Raw genomic sequence first — 22,792 nt, forward strand, 5'->3', positions numbered from 1 at the left:
ATGCAGTCGATTCCGAATCGTCTGGCCACTCACTCTCACACCAATGTCCGTTTGAAGACGAGCGCTGATCTGATTTGCTGTGATGACACGATTTCTCAAGGCCAAGGTACGGATAAATCGATCCTGGGCTTGAGTTGTCGCCCTTGGCCGACCTGAGCGTGGTCTGTCCTGTACAGATTGTGTATCACGGTATCTGGACCATAGCCTGCTTATGACAGACTGAGAAACATTCATCGTCCGCGCCACAACCGCCTGTGTTGTGCCGATCTGTAGCATGCCAAGGGCACGTAACCTTTCATTTTGGGTAAGCCGACGCATATCAAAATTTGTTTTCTGGTCACTGTTTCCACCCTGGAATTCAATGCCACAATGACTGTAACATTCAAAGTCAGAGTCGTGCAAATCTTGGGTTGGACCCCCATGATGATCCCAAGCATCACCTGCATTCCATGCGGTAGCTATTGGTGCGTTTGGGCGTCACATGTAACTGGAAATGTTTCTTCTGTTAGGTTCTATAGTGACTTTTTTCGTAGTCATTTGCATATTTTAGTATTATGCCCCCAAAATCAAATATCCCCTAGTATATATAAAGGATATATCCGTGGTGGTTCAATGTACACATATTAGGTTCAATGTGCCCCGGTCTCCCCTACATGTGCTTGGCGGTAAGCTAAGAGTGCGGTTAACTGTCGAATCAGTGGACAATGCTTTCTCTTCGTTCAATTTTGGGCCGGAAAAGGCTTTTTGTTATGTTTAATGCTTGAGAGTGTTATGTGTTACTTTTTCCGAAATCATTTTTGTAGCTATTTAATAAATTGACACTCGTGGTTAATCTTCGTCAGGCGAAAATGTATTATGGATTTCAATAGTAATTTTCATGAATTAAACCCATTTTGTTCTCCTGTAAACCAGAGTAACTTTAGACGTAAGGGGTTACTTTGGCATACGCTAAATATGTTTTACACAAATGGAAGGATTCTGAACCTGTGACAATGTAATCCCTGGGCTAGAGTTGCCCCAGTTTACGGGTAGGTTTTTTTTAAACAATGAGGCTGGATATAGAACTATGTGATTCGGATCGTCTTGAGACACAAGGTTCTATCTCCTAGATAGAAATTTGTGCCTGATAAATTCAGAACTTTGTGCCTGATAAATTCATAAAATTTTGTAAGTCACAAAGTCCCATCTCCATTTATAGTATTTCGGTTTGACTAGATCGGATACCACTGCATTAAAAACCACCACACACCCTGTCAGCTGCTTATATTGTCAGCTTCCACAACAGTGAAAATTTGGTAAAAATTCAATGAGTTTCAAAATACAGCGATGCAAAACTTCACACCCATTTTCTCAGTTTGACAAAAAGTGGACATAGAACCAGTTAATCCTCAGCCCACGAAGTATTGTTGGGTGTCGTACACAAGGCAATGTATGCTAACTTGTTCGATACCTCCCGACACCACTTCTAATTCAAGGAAATGACATAGCTAATTTACTTTGGCCCTGCTATTGTAATTCTAGATTTTTGAATATAATAGTAATACCAAATATAATTGACTTTTGGGCGCAAAATGTTTCATTATTTGGAGAAAACAAATAATTAATCAAAGTGTTCCTATTATCTCTTTTGGACGAGTCTTGTTTATATTTATCTAATCTGCTACTTATATGATGTAATGAGTACAGTTGTATTTTTGTGACTTGGAGAAAGAGACTAAGCCGACATCTCGACGTTACGACAAAACTAACACGATGTTACGACAGAGTAAGTGTCGTATGATTGTGTCAATACTGTCGTGTTGTCGCGTTATGAAAAGGTATATCAAGGTTGTGGACCCTATAGAGGTCACAATTTTTATCCGATTTTGTTGAAACTTGAAATATAAGTTTATAACACAAAGATCTCAGTTCCTTTCGATATTCGCGCATATCGAATTGTAATTTCCTGATTTATGGCCCTTGATTGTAGGAAAAATCACTTTCTTGTTAGCTTATTCTCTATCCATCTCTCGAAAATGTGGGCGTATCCTGCCTGGCAGCGCTGGTCAGGTACCGTAACTGTATCGGAATCCGAATCCCTGATAGAATGATAGAAATTTCATTTGTAAGAGATTCCTACAATCCGACTCGTTGTTCAATTTAGGGCATTTTGGCGGCGGTAACGAAAAATGACAGACCGTTTTCTCACTCGAGAATCGTCGCTATTTCACTCGTTCTGACGTTTTCGACCAATGGTGATAATATACCTGAAAATAATAATATCCGATTGAGCATGCTTGTATATTTAGCAATAATCCATACGAAGAGAATGTATGTCAAAATTAGTTTGTAATGTGAGCGGTTGCCGAGAAATAGGCAATTTTTGCATGTGTCATGTTTTAAATTATTTTGCCTGTAAAAGAGTCAAGTATCATTCGATTTTCAATTTGTTTTTACCATTTGATGCCTTATGCCAATTTAGACTAGGTCAAGCCAATACAACATCTTTCTATCACCGGAAATGACGTCATTTGGTCAATATTTTATTCGAATGAGTCTGATCTGTAATGTTTTTAAAATTGTGATATTTGATTCCAAAAAAACAAATAGAATGAACCCATACGATCATACAGATACCATATAAACGTTTCTAACTTGTACGGTTGCAGAGAAATAGACGATTTTCTTCAAGTTACTTTTCAAGGTTTTTGGTCTATAAAAGTGTAAATTATTATTCGATTTTCATACAATTTTCACCATGTGACGCCTTATGCCATGATTTCATAGAACTAATTTAACATTTTCATTATCACCGGAAGTAATGTCATTTGGACAAAAACTGTATTTTTAGCTTTCAAATTTTGAAGTGAGTTATATTTATTATTGGTTTAGCATTATGATATTTGATTCCAATGGACATATAAATTGGATCAATATGATCATATAGATGTCCAAAAATGGCTTCTAGCATCTTCCCTTGTTCAGAAATAACCAATTTTGTCAGGATGACTTTTACAGATTTTTTTCCCATTTTAATTTCCTATTATAAAGTTAGCTAACTTATCGGTAATTAGTAACAAATTTTGTCAGGATCACTTTTTTGACATATGTAACACATCGTAACATATGTATAGATGCAATTGATATTGCTAGATTTGCTTGATTCTGCATCTATTTGTGCAATGCTTATGTGGAAATCTGTTTAACGGTTTCATTGATACGGGAAGTGACATAAGTTCAAGGATAACGTGGCACCGGGAGTGACATAAGTTCAAGGGTAACGTGGCACCGGTGAAACCCGTCATTACTGCTTCGCAGTTCTAGTTCTTATTAGGGTTTCACACTGCGTAGCCAGTGTGAAACACTATTGTTTTCGTTCGGATTATTATTAGGGTTTCACACTGCGTAGCTTGTGTGAAACACTATTGTTTTTGTTAAGATTATTAGGGTTTCACACTGCGTCAGTGTGAAACACTATTGTTTTTGTTAAGATTATTATTATTCTTATTATTATTTTTTTTTTTTCCACTTGAGTATATCTCAGAAACTATTTGTCGGATCAACGCGAAGTCTTCGGTTTGACTGGGAAAGTGGGTGTGACTTAGACATTAAAGCTATTTCGAACTTTCTGTGACAATGCGAAATGTCCGAAATCACCGAAGTTTTCGTTTTTTGAAATATTGCCGTAATATCAACAATAATTGTCGGATTTTAACATTTGATACATTTTGACATAGCCTGACTCACGGCAAATAGCTACGATTGTTTAGATTTTTGGTTTTCGATTAATCTTCGAAGATATTAGGCGCCAAATTTTGAAAATTTTAATTTTGACAAAAGACTTGTTTATTTATTAATATTTTTTATAGCGCTTTACCTATAATTAAAGGGTCATGTAATTTGAGCATGTAATTCACCTTGGCCGCTATTGGCTAATTCAGTTTATGGGTTCTAGGTTAATTATTTATTGCTCGATTTGTATAAAACAAAGTTCATATGCTCAATGGTGCAAAGTCTCAACTTTTTGTATTACCGATAAAGTTTTCTGTCAGCAGCGGAAATGACGTAATTTTGACCAAAACTACAATTTTGGCGGTTAGGAACGTCTTTTCGAAAGTAAATATTATTTTTTTAAAAATAAGTAAAAAGTAAGAAGTTGCGCCATGTAAAGGCGTAAAAAATGTCGGAAGCCGTTTTTTTAATTTCGATTTCATTTTTGCGCCATTTCGATTTAAATGTGAAAAACGGTGTAAAATTGAGCTATTTACAACCCATTCAGGCCTTTCATATTTTAAAATATTTCTTTGTGACTTTCATAAACTTGTAGCATTAAGAACCCTTGACAGTTGGAATTTGAAATAAGTGTAGCGAGTAGTGCCACAGTCCGTCCAAACTTTCTCGATTTCATATAATTTCGTATGGTTTGCAATTGTTGTTCCCTGACTTATGTTGACAAGAAACATCTGATGTAACCCTTATAGAAATAAATTTATAATTTTCCAGTAAATCTAGAAGCTGTGAAATGCAAGGGGGTGGGGGAAGGATATTGTTCAATGCATAAAAGAACACTGAGCGCCCCAGTAGAACACAGCTCGTATTGCCTATATACTTGTTCGCGCCGATCGTTATCTCGACGCAAAGCAGTTGTATGCAAGTTGACATAAAGGTCATGACATACTTGTTAATGATTGTGTGAACCGTAGGGGCCCTTACTTGGCGCCCCCTTGATTCCGCGCCTGATGTCTACATACAAGTTGGTATTCTACAACATCGTGTATATTTACATCCCACGAAGTCAAAGATGTACAAATAAAATGAATCTACTGGTAAATAGCGCTGCTAAAGAAATAGGCACGCAGCCAGAATTTCTAGCGTAAATATTTTGCTACATGTTCCACCTAACTACAATTTCGGATCAGTATAGAATAGATGAGAAAATTTTAAACTATTTCCGATTAATTTCAATCATAAACGGGACACAAACGGGTGCAATTAATTTATTATTTCGCAGTGTTATGAGGGGTGCGTTCGATTAATAGCGCCGCACTACTGAGCCTTCACGGGTGTATTCTGGTTACCGATGACGTCATTTAAACGGCTTACTCGGGCGAGGCCGAAATAACCGCGATGTTATGCGGCCTAGTGAATTGGCGGGTGATTTGAACCTCAAAGATGAATCGCGCCGGAATATTCCCACGGAATTGTTTCGGCCAACACCAGAAGCGAACCGAGATATCATGGTTAGTGAGCCAGAATGTTATTCACTTAGGCGCTGCAGCTCCCTTAAATAATTATACATGTACAACTTATATTCCTGTTTCCATGCAAGTGCAAAGGAGCCGCGGTGACCCAGTGAGTAAGGCACTGACTATATGACCGTGTCAGTGGTGCAAGACGGGGGGCTTTGCAAGGGTAGCGACCGAATGGGGCGTAAAACCAAGGTACCGTCCACACGTTAGAGTGCACTTAACAGAAATCTTGACGGTTAGAATTCGAAATATGTCCAAATTTCTCCCATTAGCATAATGCATGCCGTATGCTTGCCTTCATTACCCGGTTTGTGCGTAACAATACGACATTACACTCCAATTGATATCTGTTGTATTCAATACAATTGACACTTCCTTTCAGTATTATTCAATTTTTGTTATGAGAACTTTAGCCCCAAATCCTATCTGAAAAAAGGAGACTATTGTTCTAGGCCCTTGTGCGCTGTTCAATCTTATTCATTTTATTGATTGACATATTGTTTAAAGTAGATTCTGTTATCAATAATTGCTGAGATAAAGGAGAAACTCCTTGTACTGTTAATGGATTTCCAAAATTCATTGCCTTCCCATGTTGTGGGTATTGTTGTTTAAATCCAAATGTAACCAATACACTTTTTTTGTCAAGAAATGAAGGCATTTTCTCTAATATGTAATTATATGTGAAGTTCGGAATTTGGGCTATAACCATAGCATTTACTTGACATTTATGACGATTTCCATCTGGCCTTAAAAACAGTTGTGCGAAATTGGGTTTCTAATCTGTAGGCTTAAAAAAGACTTTGTTAAAGCAACACAGCTTCATAAGTGTTTTATTAATATAAACAATATTATTTTAAAATATTATTCCGTAATTTAAAGGCCTGATAAACCACTGCTTATTTTCATTTGTCTCTATGTGAATAAAGAAAAATTAGAATTCTAATGTTTCAAGATCGCTGGCTTGCATTACGTTAACAGACGACTGACATAGCTGACCACAATATAATTCCCTATGTGTCCTTTAATGTGACTGTACACATGAGATACCACTATTAAGTAAAGAAACAAGGTGCACGTCCAAGGTTTGCAGCCCGCAGTGGGGCAGAGGGAGCGACACCCCCGGGCATCCATTATGGGGTTGAATCCAAACAAAGGGTGAAATTAAAACATAGTTTATTTTTTAGTTTGAAATGCTCGATTTTATCTCTGGTGTACGTACTGACCTACTTGATTTAAATGAAATGAAATGGGGTTTAACGTCCTACTGTTTTGCTCCGGACTGGGCTAATGAAGACGGGCATACGCCACACAATGTGCTATGAGGGTAATTTTGCCCGGACAGCGGCACTACGGCCTACTCTTATATCGAATTCCAACTGTCAAGGGATCTTTTACGTGCACGCCAATGTGTACACGGGACCTCGGTTTTTCGTCTCATCCGAATGACTAGACAGCTATCCTTGTCAGGCCCTCCGTCCTGCATCACTGACAAGGGGGAACCACGCCGGAAAATCTGTACTTTATTTAAAGTACTTTGTCGTTTTCTATAGTCTTAGTTGAAAACGACCAAGGGGATGGCCCCGGGCAACACCAAACCTCTATATGTCATTGACAGCTCATAATTGACAGAAGCTAGGGTTAGGGTTTGCATTTTAATTTATCTACATGCTATCCGTACAAAATACGTCTACAATTTCTTGTTTCTAGCAAAAATATATTCTCGTTAATTTAGAAATAATCTCTTATAAATGTTTACATCTATGTAAATAGAACGTCGAAAAACAATATATTGAAGGCTAGTGATTATCCAAGTTATTTTTACATTTCTGAAAAACTATTATGAGAGTTTAAATACACGAACAATATAAAATCTATATTTATTTTTACAGCTCCAGTTACGTAAGTTAAACCATGTAAATGAAAATCCTTGTAAATTAAAAATGTATATTATTTATATTGAATGATAGTAGTTAGCTCTTATCCAAGTTATTTTTACAACTATTATGACAGTTTATACACATGCATAATATTAAAAACTATATTTCTGTTTACAGCTCCTGTTAGTGTTAATCCATGTGACTCGGGTCCTTGTCGGAATTCGGGAACATGTAGGCAAACAGATAATGGGTTTACCTGCGACTGCTCAGAAGGGTTCACGGGGACAACATGTGAAAGTGAGTATGAATAAAATATTATTTAATGTTTTGAAACTGCCAAACGCATATTTGCAGTTATACTGCTAAACTGAATCGATCTCGTGTCTACACTCTCACAATATCATAGGGCAACGTCAACGTTAGAGTTAAAAAAAATAAATGGGCCCGAAACTGCTGTATCTGTTTTTGCATTTCGTAAAGGCCCAATATTTCATAATAACAGTTATAATAAAATATCAGACAATAGACATTCATAGTAGTATTATAGAAAAAGTATATTAGATCGACACTTATTAAGATCGATCAATCTAAAGTTTACATTACTTTCTTTTCATTTCATTCCGACATTATCCCTTTCTTGTAAATAGTCTGTCTTAAAGACAATTCATTTTTATTAACAGACATTCGGCGAGGCATCTAACGCTTTTTGTTTTGTTTAACCGTCTAAATGTCACTCAGGGATTGCAACGTACGTATTACCGTACCAATCCGTATTTGAAAATAATAATGTAAATCATGTAAATTTACCCAATAATAGTGTATAGATAAAATAGATAATAAAATAATAATAACGGATAACAGAAAATAAGTGTCAGTGGAATCTGATGAAGATTTCGTTAGAAATATTTTGGTTATTCGGGAAACTTTTTTTTTGTTATTTTGTAAACACACGTACAAAGACAACGTGTGGGTATGAATAGGCGAAGTCTGTGAGTTAAAATTGTAGTTAATTAATATTCTGGACATCATTGCTAAGCATTACGAAACAAGATCGCCAAATTCTGGTACATATTAATATTATTGTGGAAATTTTCTGCTCTCTGCTGTTGGTAAACGTATTTAAACGTGCACAATTAGGTCGTGTTGGACCGGTTCCTATCAAGTAAACAGCACGATTTATGAAAATCCAGAAAACAATAGAGCCGGGATTATTCAGTCAATAGAGACCTGAACTAATGAGCTAGCTCGGAGGTTGCCTCAAAGCGGTAAAATCTGGTAAATCAAAGATGGCTGACATTTGCCTAACTAATGTACAAGAAAAATCTAAACCTTTTATACCTTTTTATAGGAACCGTTTATACTTTTTGTAGAAACCTATTCCCCCTTAGATTGGTACTTCAAATCACCCGAAAAAAAGTATTTGTAAATTTAAGATTCATAATTGCTCAAATTTAACTTGTTGTACAATATGATACATAAAAAAACCCATTAACATAAAAGAACAATACTATCTCATATTTAAAACTAAGCCATAAATGGAATGTCATTTGGCATGTAAACTTCCAAAACAAAAATTATTACACCGTGGGCTTCCCATACAGTTGAATAAAATGAAACTGCTACATCCATTATTTCCATGACATCAAGTAAGCATCCTCGAGAGACAAGTCACCCCAGGCCTGTCCCAAAAAATTAAAAGCTCAGTTATTATAAGTCGCTATCTAAACAGTTGTTGCATCTATGACGCTCGAGTCCATAATGTCTCCATTCTTATACTATCTTATAACTATTAGTCCGGTGGCTGAAGGAGGGGAATCGCCACCTGAGCTGTGAATTTATGAGACGAAGTTGTACTTAGATTCCAAATCTGCTTGGTGATCAAGCGTTTGAGGGGGGGGGGGGGGCGTTTTCGAGATATGTGGGTCCAATGTCTACAATTGGGGGAAAATGTGATCATGTTGACACAAATGATCATGTTAAATATTAATAAAACATATATTACTAGGACTGTCCATCTCTAAGTGTTTATGATGCCCCTGTTCAACTGTTTTCATTTGTGGCGAGGTGGGGTAGGTGGTTGCAGGTGTGCGTGTGTGTAAGGGGGAGGGCGGGAAATGTGTTCACGTTGATTTAAATGATGATTTTCTTAGAGCTTGATAAAAACATTACTTTTTAATTTCGCTGCACATCTCTAAATATGTGTATCAGATTCCCATTGTATTGGGGGTAAAATGTATTTTTGGGGACAGAAACCACTTAATTCAAAATTGACCTGAAAAGTGGCTTTTCGTTAGCTTTTTTTCGTTAAGTACCAGTTTCGTCATTCAAAATATTAAATTATAATGCAATCTGATTAAAACACAGATGTAGTTCAAAATTTCGTCTTCATAATACTAGGATCTGGAAGAGTTGTTATATAAGCCGCGTTCTGGTTAATGTGGAGGATTAGCCAATGAAACGGTCTGTTACGGCTAATTCTTGCCAACGCTGGTTGATTAATCAATGTCTGACGTCATAGGGTAAAAAACCGATTGTATGACCTCTGACGCCACCCCCACTACAACCGGTCAGATATTCATGTAATGTATTCCATCGAAAGTATAAAAAACGAAACGAAATATAGATCTGTATTTTAATCAGATTGATTATAACAGTACTTTTCAAAAGATCTGGAAAAAACAGTAAACAAGAGACATGTTTAGATGTTAGTTTATTCTTATATTCTTCATCAGAAGATTCAAAATCAAAAGTCATATTATAAGGGGGATAAATATCTTCTTTATGGGTGATCAATAGCTCGCATATATCCTTTGAATATGCTTCAGATACCCATTCGCATAGTAAATCTTCATTCCAGCCTTGTATTGTATCTCAAGGTGATCTTGTTCGATCATTTAATGTGCAGCAAAAGACTACCCAGGCAAGATGGTAATAAAGAAAGAAACAATTAAAATTCCTCCAGTTTTAGAAAATATATTTTTATAGGTCTGTTTTTTTACTTTTTATCTGTCAACACTCTACCTACAGGCCGCAAATCTAGATGGACTTTGTTCAAATTTGGCCCAATCATTACTTTCAAAGAACGGATGACACCCTCTGACGTAAATGCATGACCGAACCACTACTGTCATATTGAAAAGTGTTGGGTTTTTTTAAAAAAAAAGTCTTTTTTCTTCGATCGACTGACTGCTTCCCTTGTTTTCAAGTTAAATGATGATCCATTGGAAGAAACATTTTGAGTAAATGTACGTTATCATTGACACGGATTCAAAATGTAATATTTCTCATTACTACCCTATGTGGTTTAATCAATTTTAGATGTATTATTTTTCAGTGGTATCAAACATCATTGATACCATTTTATTGATTCTGAAATTATTTGTAAAACAAAAAAGAGACGTGGGTGAGGGGAACGTATAGGACTTTTAGAGTGTGTTCATAGTTGAAGGCAATACTGGACCTATTTTTAATTGGTGATGTTAAACGGATGAATATGAGATAAGGTCAATAACAGCTGCAAATCGTTTTCTGCACCTCATAAAAAACCTCTCCTGCAACTATTGGGGTGGCATGCTACATCAATGCGGTGATTTTAAAGAATGTGGCCCCATTTGAGGCTTTCAACAATCCGCTTCCCGCCATGTAATAAAACAAATGTGATATCTTCTGAAATCCCTATCACTATCGCTCTAGTCATCTATAAGTCGTGGGCTGAGGATTAACTGGTTCTATGTCCACGTTTCACTAAAAATGAGATATTTCATAAAAACTATCTTTGAATCAACAGGTGCTATGTACTTTGAGCAAGATTTAATTTAGAGGCGCCCTCTAGGTTAAATTGCCAAAAAAAAACACATAGGCTTTTGTTTAAATTTCAACCCATTCCCCCTCACAAAGTTCTATGTCCACTTTCACCAATATAATTCCTGGGTCTGGTGTCATGTGGTCTTTTAACAAAAAAGAGACACCAGCATGGCTGTATTTCTAGAGCAGAAAACTCGCCGTACGGCCCTCAGAATATTGTCCCAGAATGAAATTCTTAATCTGTTAAAAATGTATTGATTGTTAGGCAATTTAAGACAGCTTAGGCCTAATGTTTTGTTGAAACCCTATTTTTATTTTGAATGATCGTACACAGTAGTTCCGTACATAATGATGGAGATGGAACTAGTTGACATCAAGGCCCAAGGGATCTTTTACGTACATGCCAGACACGGGACCTCGGGTTTTCGTACCATCCGAACGACTAGAGAGCCGCTTCCTCCAGGCTAGCGAGCCAGCGCTTTACCCACTTGGCAACCGTGGCTCCCTACCATCATAGGCTTACAGTGTCAGTGTAATATATTTATGATCTTTATCAAATGTAGGGGAGAGCGGGGCACATTGAACCATTTTTTTCCACATACATGGTTGTCCTCCTTAGATATCAAATGTTTTTATTAGAAGATCTCTTTACTTTATTGTATTGTTTGAAGACATATCATAGTTGCTATTGTATATCACATTTTAATCCACTTGACTGTAATTGTTCAATGTACCCCGCTGTACAAAATAGTCGGGGCAGGTTCAACCACATAATGGGGCACGTTGAACAGTGGTAAAAATTCCATGTTAAACATAGATGTGAATTTGGATCACAAACCTAGTCACTTGTTTCGTAGTGATCTAATGAATCTGCAAACAATCAGTGTTTAGTTAAGAACAAATCTCCACAGGAGTCCGGATTCCCTAGGCGCCTACAAATCGCCATAAATTGCACTTAAGTTGGCAGTTTGGGGTGATAATGGGATCCCAGTCAACTTTTGCAGTGAAACAAACCAAAATTTGTCCAATATTCTGTCTAAATTTGGACAGCCTGATTTGCTAACAAGCGACTCTTAGTCAGGGAGGCCCATTGCGCCCCTGTATGTCACAGCCATGTTTCGAACACTGCTCCCATGAAGTTTTAATTCCGTTTATATGACAGGCCTACAGAGTTGGGTCAATTGATCTTCTAATATTGTTTTTATTTTCAAAGTTTATATATAAACTATAATGCAATGGGGTACATTGAACCAGTGGTTTAACGTACCTCATTGACAGTGGTTCAATTCAATCTGTCACATCACAGTTTTATGATCAAATTTTGAAAAAATCCAAAATGGATCAAGCCCTTGTTTATCTGGATTGCAAATATGAACTGATTGTAAGTACAATAATTTCCTAGGCTGAGCAAATTATCAAATGATATATAGTCTATAATACACTGGGCTACATTGAACCATGGTTCAAAGTACCCCATTGACAGTGGTTCAATCTGCCCAATCACAGTTTCATGATCAAAATTTAAAAAAAATTAAATATGCCCTCTATGGATCAAGCCCTTTTATCTGGATTGTAGATTAGACATGTATGAACTGATTTTAAGTACAAGAATTTCCTAGACTAAACAGTTAACATGTATGGAAAATGATAAGTGGAAGTAGTGCATTTTCACTTTTAAGAGCTCTTTTGAAAAAATCATTGCCTAAAAAATAATTGACAGCATGTTGTTACTGTCTATTGACGGGGAAATAGGTTTAATAAGTTATTTCACGTCTGTGTAGTCTTGGGTTGCCTATTATTATATACTATTCAAAAAAAGTAGGGGATATTTGATTTTTAAGTGTTATTAAAGTCACCTAATGAAACTGACGAAGAAACAAATGACAAAATGAAATGAAGTTCACATTCATCGATTTATTCCAAATGATCGTTAGACTAAGTAAGGCACAGACTGACCATTATAAGGGTAAAATGATACCCGGGGTCAAACAGCAAAGTTACCACAGCATCACAACCAAGTCAGTAACGGGTAAATCCTCCTCTGTTTGCCAAACAAGCATTGATCCGACGTGGCATACTCCTAATGAGACGTCTAAGGTCATTTTGGTCCAGATTGTCCCATTCCTGTTGCAACGCAGCAGCAAGTTCTTGGACATTGGCAGGACGTTGTTGACGTTGACGTAACCTCTGTCCAAGCATGTCCCAGACATGCTCGATGGGGGAGAGGTCGGGACTCAGTGCTGGCCAAGGTAATGTGGTGATGTTCTGTTGTTGGAGGTAACCTGTAACGATCCTGGCCCTGTGACATCTTGCGTTGTCATCCTGGAAGATGAAACGACGGCCATGACGTCGTGCGAACGGCACAACATGGACTGCCAAGACGTTGTCCCGGTAGTACTGGCCTGTAACACGCCCTGCAACAACATGTAAAGCCGTTCTTCCAGCAACAGTGATGCCTCCCCACACCATAACAGAACCACCCCCAAATCGATCATGTCTGATGACGTTAACGTCTTGGAAGCGCTCGTTTCGACGACGCCACACCCTCCTACGTCTGTCCAAAAAATCAACAGTGAACCTTGACTCATCTGAAAACATCACATTGCTCCAGCGTCGATTATCCCAGTGTTGACGATCCCTACACCAACGACTTCTTGCCTGAATGTGATGATCTCTCAAACAAGGGATCACGCGAGGACGTCGGGCGCGAAGGTGACCCCTATGCAGTCGATTCCGAATCGTCTGGCCACTCACTCTCACACCAATGTCTGTTTGAAGACGAGCGCTGATCTGATTTGCTGTGATGACACGATTTCTCAAGGCCAAGGTACGGATAAATCGATCCTGGGCTTGAGTTGTCGCCCTTGGCCGACCTGAGCGTGGTCTGTCCTGTACAGATTGTGTATCACGGTATCTGGACCATAGCCTGCTTATGACAGACTGAGAAACATTCATCGTCCGCGCCACAACCGCCTGTGTTGTGCCGATCTGTAGCATGCCAAGGGCACGTAACCTTTCATTTTGGGTAAGCCGACGCATATCAAAATTTGTTTTCTGGTCACTAAAACAATTAAACTGATGTTTCCACCCTGGAATTCAATGCCACAATGACTGTAACATTCAAAGTCAGAGTCGTGCAAATCTTGGGTTGGACCCCCATGATGATCCCAAGCATCACCTGCATTCCATGCGGTAGCTATTGGTGCGTTTGGGCGTCACATGTAACTGGAAATGTTTCTTCTGTTAGGTTCTATAGTGACTTTTTTCGTAGTCATTTGCATATTTTAGTATTATGCCCCCAAAATCAAATATCCCCTACTTTTTTTGAATAGTATATATAAAGGATATATCCGTGGTGGTTCAATGTACACATATTAGGTTCAATGTGCCCCGGTCTCCCCTACATGTGCTTGGCGGTAAGCTAAGAGTGCGGTTAACTGTCGAATCAGTGGACAATGCTTTCTCTTCGTTCAATTTTGGGCCGGAAAAGGCTTTTTGTTATGTTTAATGCTTGAGAGTGTTATGTGTTACTTTTTCCGAAATCATTTTTGTAGCTATTTAATAAATTGACACTCGTGGTTAATCTTCGTCAGGCGAAAATGTAGCATGGATTTCAATAGTAATTTTCATGAATTAAACCCATTTTGTTCTCCTGTAAACCAGAGTAACTTTAGACGTAAGGGGTTACTTTGGCATACGCTAAATATGTTTTACACAAATGGAAGGATTCTGAACCTGTGACAATGTAATCCCTGGGCTAGAGTTGCCCCAGTTTACGGGTAGGTTTTTTTTTAAACAATGAGGCTGGATATAGAACTATGAATATATTAATGTGTTATAGCGCAATGAGTGTCGAAATTTCACCACTTTGGATATGAATAAAATGTTGACAAAAACCTAGTGTATGATTCCCACGATTTTCTAAAGTACACATGTAGGACCCCGAAGTCATAAAGTACAAGGACAGTGAAACATATAATATTATATTACGTCTCATATGAGATACCCAAGTTTGAGATACGAAACTTCAGTTTTCTTCTTATCAGTTAAGGACACGGTAAAGTAATTTTGAAACTAGATTATTTTCCTTATATTTGGGATATGTACCTTACAATATGTGGTTATTACCTTTGATTTAAAAAAAGCATGCACCGCTGCATTTTGTTTATGTCATAGTGACTTTTTGATAAATAATAATAAAAAAAATATCTTCAAAAATAAAAATGCTTGTAGGCCTATATTTGTATACGATTGGTTAAGTTATTATTTATTTATTTTTTTTTGCATACTATTTTAATCTTGGGTCGTGCAGCCGTAAACAAGCATTTATCTATGCATGTGTATTATCAAAGTAAAATACACTCAAGTGTAACAAAAAACAATATAAATATTATTTCTTTACGCCATTAAAAATATAAAGACCGAAATCTTAAAATTCAAATAAAACTCGTGAACATGCAAGTTAATTAAAATTGGCTCCCATTTGAAAAATAACCGATAAGAAATTAAAGATAGATAAATTCAGAAAATTAGTTTGCAAAATAGTAGCCTACTAAAATACTTTTACTGTACGAACCCATTTTCTTTTATCAAACAGCTTTTTGTGGATATAAAATAGATAAGAATCTAAAATTTTTGTATCAAATATGATTTCTTACAGAGGCGGAGAAAGGGGGAATTCATTAAAAGTACAGAAAGTATACCAGTGGACGCAATAATAAAAATAGTTCAACTATACACATACTTATGGAAAACAGCTACTGATTTATTTAGGCGACGTTTCGAAGAGTATTCTCTCAACGTTTCCAAGCTAATAGTATGAAAACGTTGAGAGAATACTCTTCGAAACGTCGCCTAAATACTAAATAAATCAGTAGCTATTTTCCATGAGTATGTGTATAGTTTATTTATCTACCCAGTTACTAAATGCCACTTAAAGAATAATAAAAATAATGTTCGGTCCATGTTCATTAGATGTGAAGAAACCTCCCTAAAACTAAAATTTATATGCTTTGTCTTCTTAAAACGTAGAACAGGTTATATTAACTCTGATATTAAAAACATTAAAAACACAGTTCCACATCCAGTATTACACAAACGATATGTGCTTTCCCCTCTACCCTCTTAAGTCAACACTTTTGGTACCCAATACTTTCTTTGCTCAACGTTCTTTTTCATGCGATTCGTCGCATATATTGAGTGAAAATCCAAATGTTTAATGATCTGTTCCGGTATTTATACTTTCAAAAGCAAACTTAAGACCTACTTTTAAAAATTGCTTTTTACTTCATTGAAGACTAATACTTCATGTAGTCAACGTCCTGGCAATATCAGGATCAACCTTTTTCTATTGTACATTTCATCAGGCCCGACGGGACTCTCATGTCCCATCATATAGTGAATATAATGTTGCAATGCATATGTGTATTATGGTCGTTGTTTCATTATAAGTCAGTTTTAGGTAGGTCTATGGTCGAGTTGAAGTAGTGCAGTCTTAGTGCAAAAAAATCTGTAGAGTGACATTTCAATGTCAAACACAAAATCACGGTGAACAGAGAAAGTTCAAAGTAAGAAAAATGATTGTGAATTTTTTTCATGAAACTTTATCCAAATCAAAACCTTTTTGTAAAGTTTATATATAGATCGGTAATATTTACAATTACTGTCATATTTTTTTCGGTAGGACGTATCAGCCCAGTGAGGCAGATTGTACACCCATATTGGTCCAGGGACTCTGAAGTATTAATGCGTTTTTTTCCAAATTTATGTGACTTTTCCTTTGCGAATTGATTAATATTTCTGAATTTATCCTTTATATAGATGACAAAGAGATTTTAAATTACAACTGGTCTGTGAAACGGTCGATGTGAGGTTTGTTGGGACGAAAACATCGAATCTCACCCTCAGAGTAAATATGTTACATGTAATGTATTTTTATGCTGTAATACATCAAGAGATTTTTTTCTAGATCTCCATGGTGCGGATTGAAATTAACTATGCATTTGTATTTCATGTTATCTATTACGCCTTTAGTTGAATGAATTTAACTATGGATTACTGTTTCAAATTGTTGAGAAAATATAGTTTTCTTTGTTTGAATTGTCTGTTTAGACGGATTAAAGTTATGATGAAAATACAGATTTCAAGAATAATTTAAACTTTTTGTTTTTTTCGTATTGAAAATAATTTACCCCGTTACCGTCCGTCGAGTCCCACCCCCACCCGCTTCAGCAAAATTTGTAAAACTTAAAAATAATTTTGTGGATACCCTAACCAAACCAAAAACATCTATAAAATATTATAAAACAAGAAATTATTTTAAAACTTAACCACTTGGGCCCGAAAGCTTCCGCTTATTGGTAATCTGATGAAATTCAAACCAATCTATTTAAATTCTTGCATGCGATCAAAGATCATGGAAAATTTATTTGTAAATCCATTTATATTTAGAGCATCTATTTTGTTGCGCTGTAATGAATAAAATATTACCATAGATTTAGATTTAATTTTACGATTAAAAGCATTAATAGAATTCAATTACACAATACTTATTTTTTTACAAATATTAAGTCTGTTCTTGACAAATAAGAATCCAACAAAAATTAATTATTAAATTATATATGGACTGGGTTTGTAAAATAGCATTTATCATCTGCGGATTAGCTAACTGACTGTGTTATCGAGTTGGCATACCCGAAGTTATCGGCGTTAACTTGTATTTCAATCAATATTTTAACTGGTTGTCAAATTTACAGATCCAAGATAAGAACTAAAAAATAGGAAAGCACGTACTGGCTGGCTATCGACATGACGAAACATATTATATTAGATACAACTTCACAAGGTGATATTAACTAGATGCTCCGGTTTCTTTGAAATTTATGAAATTGACCCCATTTAAATATCAACCATACGGACTATTATCTCTTTGACATCTGAAAAAGTTTCATTCATGCAATTTATAAAATTTAAAGGAGGGGTCATACATGTATTTCGTTAATTTATTTAATAAATAGCGATATTTTCGTGGAAAAATAATCAGAGTGAAAATGTCATGCTTTGTTGATCAAATTCAAAGACTAGCTGTGGTATATAAAGGCGAATTTCAAAACTATAACTTCATAATAATTTGCTTACCTACCGATAACAAGTGGCAAATATGAGGTTTGAGCTTTTTTTCATTTTTGCGTTATTCGCCATTATGGTTGATGCCCGTCGCAAGAAAATACCACAATGCAAATTGTTGAAAGACAAGGTAACATGTTTGGAAAAGAGAATGAAATCTTTGAAATGTCAAGGTAATGTTACAATTTGAATTCTTTATTGATATTGTTTACACTGGCTGTTCTGTATTATAACAATAGTTAGATAATGGTAACTGCTTCTAGAATTCACTTTTAGAAAGGGGTGGGGATGGATTGCCGAATGGTTAGCACGCGCGTGCTGTATCATAAGGTCTATCAATGAGTCAACAGTCGTGATTTCGATTCTCCGGGTGTACGTGACAAGGAGTAAGGTCGTCTGTCCAACCTCGTTGGTTTAATCCGGGGCCTACGCGCAAGCGAATTATTGAAAAAAAAAATTGAACGATATGTGAGTCCCGAAATGACCTTGATTGTGTCGAGTGGACGTTAAATAAACCCCATTTCTCTCTCACTTTCAAAAACCTTTTGGAAAATGACAGATCAAGAATGCGTTCACAAATTTAAACAAAATAAACGAATCTGACCGATTTACTAAAACCAACCAGTATTTTTAGCTTGTGGTTACAATATCTTAAGGTGGCTATTGGATGGGGCTTGAATAGTTGCACCTAGAAGTTTTCTGAAAGTAACCGTCACCAATATCTGTCTTTTGTTGGCCCGGCTCACACTGACTTTTAATTTTTTTTCCGTAAAAATGGATAATTATTTTTATATAAAAAAATGTTCAAATTTTTTTCTCGCCAGCTGGAATATTTTTTCCGCTAGCTTGAATATTTTATCTGTCAAAAATGTATGATAACATAATTTTACTTCTCAGATACAGGTAGACATATATATTACAAAACAATTACAGCTATAAATTATACAACAGCAAAATCCGTCTTTACATAATACATTAGCCCATAACATCAGGTTTTATTTTTGGTGTCCTTCGTCTTTTCGCACCAGGGCTCACACTGTCGTTCGCCAAAGTCGCAATTTGCGATAAAAATATGAAAGTGGAGATTCGCACACCGTATTGCACAATATTTTCGGTATTTGCACGTCAAATCTCACCCAAGGATCGCCAATTTTTCTATAAATGTATGTTTTGCGCGTACAATAGGCTTGCTATTTTCAGGTACCGTAACTGTATCGGAATCGGAATCCCTGATAGAATGATAGAAATTTCATTTGTAAGAGATTCCTACAATCCGATTCGTCGTTCAATTTAGGGCATTTTGGCAACGGTAACGAAAAATGACGGACCGTATTCTCACTCGAGAATCGTGGCTATTTCACTCGTTCTGACGTTTCCGACCAATGGTGATAATATAATTGAAAATAATAATATCCGATTGATCATGCTTGTATATTTTACATGCCGTTGAAGCCAAAGTAATGGAATTCAACCGTTAAAGGAATTGATGGCCATTTTGATTATTTCCATTTGTTTATTTTTTTTTTTAAACAGGAGGCGAAACATCAAAAAAATCACCGCTTGGATTAATTATTAGGAGTAAATAATGACTTGACACGGGCTATAGTTGTATCAATGGCAATTATCAATCCAATAATCATTAATCCGAGACAATTGGTTAGTATTACTCCGGATTATCAGCGAGTTGATTAAATTATAATATTTCGCCACATGATTATGATTGACACTCAATGTAATTGTCAATCTTGAATATACGATTAGAATTTTACGATTTTTTCCCGCCAGTTCTGAAAAAGAATCGCCAGTATCCCGAAATACGGAAGCTCAAATACGAACTATTTTTGTTTATTTCTTTTCCTATTTTTATTTTTGAGAAAAGTAATTTCGAATTTTTATTTTTAATTTTCGATTTTGTACAATAATTTTCAATTTTGTACAATAATTTTCAATTTTGTACAATAATTTTCAATTTTGTACAATAATTTTCAATTTTGTACAATAATTTTCAATTTTGTACAATAATTTTCAATTTTGTACAATAATTTTCAATTTTGTACAATAATTTTCAATTTTGTAAATTTGTTTTCAGAACCATCAGACCGCCCCGGTTCATTTACATCTTGTCCAACTTCGTGGGTTTTCTCCAGGTCCTCCGGTTTCCTCCCACTGCAAAAGACTCCTCGCAAGCGAATTATTGAAATAAAATTAAACCGTAAGTTAGTCCCGAAATGACCTAGTTTGTGTCAAGTGGACTTTAAACCCCATATCTCTCTCTCTCTCTCTCTCTCTCTCTCTCTCTCACACTCACTTACTGGTAGTAGTTGCGATGGGACAAAAAATTGAGTCCCGTGTACACATAGGAGTGCACGTCAAAGATCTCTTCGCAGTTGGAATTCGATATAAGTTTAGGCCGTAGCGTCGCTGTCGGGATAAAATTTCCTTCATAGTACACTGTACGGCGTATGTCCGTCTTCATTAGTCCAGTCGAAGCAGAACAGTAGGACGTTAAACCACACTTATTTCCCTGTCGCCATGGGACCCACGATGGCTCTGCGAGTAAGACACTGTCGGCCGAGAATGTTCATCGATATTTTCAGGCGTGGTTTCCCCTTGTAAATGGTGCAGGGCGGAGGACCTAACAAAGACACCTGTTGAGTCGTTCGGATGCGACAAAAACTCGAAGGCCCACACATTGGCGTGCAGGTATTTTCAGGTGTGCCCCCCCCCCTTGTAAATGGTGCAGGACGGATGACCTAACAACGACAGCTGTTGTGTCGTTTGGATGCGATGAAAACTCGTAAGCCCACACATTGTCGTGCAGGTAAAAGACCCCTTAGCAGTTGAAATTCGATACAAGAGTAGGGCGTAGCGCCGCTGCCCGGGCAAAATTTCCCTCATAGCACACTGAATGGCGTATGCCCGTCTTCATTAGCCCAGTCTTAGCAGAACAATAGGACGTCAAACCCCATTTCATTTCATTTTATTTTATTCAGTGGTCCCATTTCGTTGATAACAGACGCTTGTATATACATGTATTCGGCCTTCCTCGTCTATTTGTGACCTCGGCTGCACACCTTCCAAACGCGCTGCCTTTAAAGAAAATTGCGACTACCACGCCTTTTTAAGAACTGTTTTTGTTAAGCGACACGTGTTTATAATCAGTAAACCTACGACCACAATCTCAGGCGTATAGCGGAGAGGCATATCAAGCTACGCAACATGACACGATGATGATCAAGGAATCAGTCGAGGTTTGCCGAATGGTCCTCGAGAAAAACAAAATTATAAATTATTTTACAAAATTTAAAATTAATTTACAAAATTAGAAATTAATTTACAAAATTAAAAATTAATTACAAAATTAAAAATTAATTTACAAAATTAAAAATTAATTTACAAAATTAAAAATTAATTTACAAAATTAAAAATTAATTTACAAAATTAAAAATTAATTTTCTATAAAATTAAAAATTAATTTTCTATAAAATTAAAAATTAATTTTCTATAAAATTAAAAATTAATTTTCTATAAAATTAAAAATTATTCTACAAAATTAATTTATTCTACAAAATTAAAAATTATTCTACAAAATTAAAAATAGAAATTAGAAATTATTTTTCAAAATAAAAAATTAAAAATAGAAATAGGAAATCGAAAAACAAAAAGTAGTTCGTATTTGAGCTTCCGTACCGAAACGTTATGATAATAAGCTCGATTTTCATTTATCGATTTTCGATCAAACACATTTGATAAAATAAGTTTTCTAAAACGTACTAAAGATATCATACCGGTAAATGAGAATGCCTGAGCAGTGGGTCCACACGAAAACTGCACTTTCTATTTGTTTATTGATACGAGCTACTCGTTTTTCGATATTCAGACTTGAAGCTTAAAAAAAAAACAGATTTGATGGATGTATATCTACAGAATGTCTCCAAAACACATTGGATTAAAACAGTTTTCTAAAACGAACTAAAGATATCATAAGTGAGGATGACTGTGCAGTGGATTCACATTAAAATTGCACTTTCTCCAAGAATCTCAAAAAAGCAGATTTGATGATGTACAGGTACACAATGTCTTCAAAACACATTTGATTAAATACGTTTTCTAAAATGTGGTTTAGCGTCTTACTCTTCTGCTCCTATACTGGGCCATCCAGTGTGCTATGAGGGAAATTTTGCCGGGGCAGCGACACTATGGCCTCTACTCTTATATCGAATTCCAAGGGTTTTTTTTATGTGCACGCCAATGTATACACGGGACCTCGGATTATCATGACATCCGAACGACTACACAACTGTCCTTGTCAGGCCCCCCGTCCTTCACCACTGACAAGGGGAAACCACGTCGGAAAATTCCGATAACTTTCTCGGCCTATGCAGGGATCGAACACGCGATCTCCGGGCTAGCGAGCCAGCGTCTGATCCAATTAGACACAAACTAAGATATCATAATAACAACCTGTCTTCTAAAATGAACTAAATACACCATAAATGGGGATGTCTAAGCAGTGGATTCAGAATGTCTCTAAAACACATTTGATTAAATCAGTTTTCTAAAACTAAATAAGGATATCATAAAAGAGGATGCCTGATGAGCAGTGAATTCATATACAAATACAACTGTTAAAGACCCCTACGCTGAACCATGTTAGTCCCGAAATGACATAGTTTGTGTCCAGTGAACGTTAAACCAAATTTATCTCGCTCTCACCTTCCCTGCGACTTTCTTTTACATGCGACTTTACGGCCAACC

The 22,792-nt window shown here is 36.2% G+C and overlaps 1 long non-coding RNA gene across 1 annotated transcript in view; it reads left to right on the forward strand.

The window, feature by feature from the left end:
• The window catches only part of LOC126828533 (uncharacterized), a 127,721-nt gene that overhangs the window by 53,655 nt on the left and 51,274 nt on the right, over positions 1-22,792 (forward strand). The window contains exon 4 of the long non-coding RNA XR_008787460.1: positions 7,283-7,402. This is a non-coding gene — a long non-coding RNA (uncharacterized LOC126828533). The remainder of the gene's footprint in view (positions 1-7,282; positions 7,403-22,792) is intronic.

The sequence above is a fragment of the Patella vulgata genome, chromosome 1 (genome assembly GCF_932274485.2).
Source record: "Patella vulgata chromosome 1, xgPatVulg1.2, whole genome shotgun sequence".
Taxonomy (NCBI): Eukaryota; Metazoa; Mollusca; class Gastropoda; family Patellidae; genus Patella; species Patella vulgata.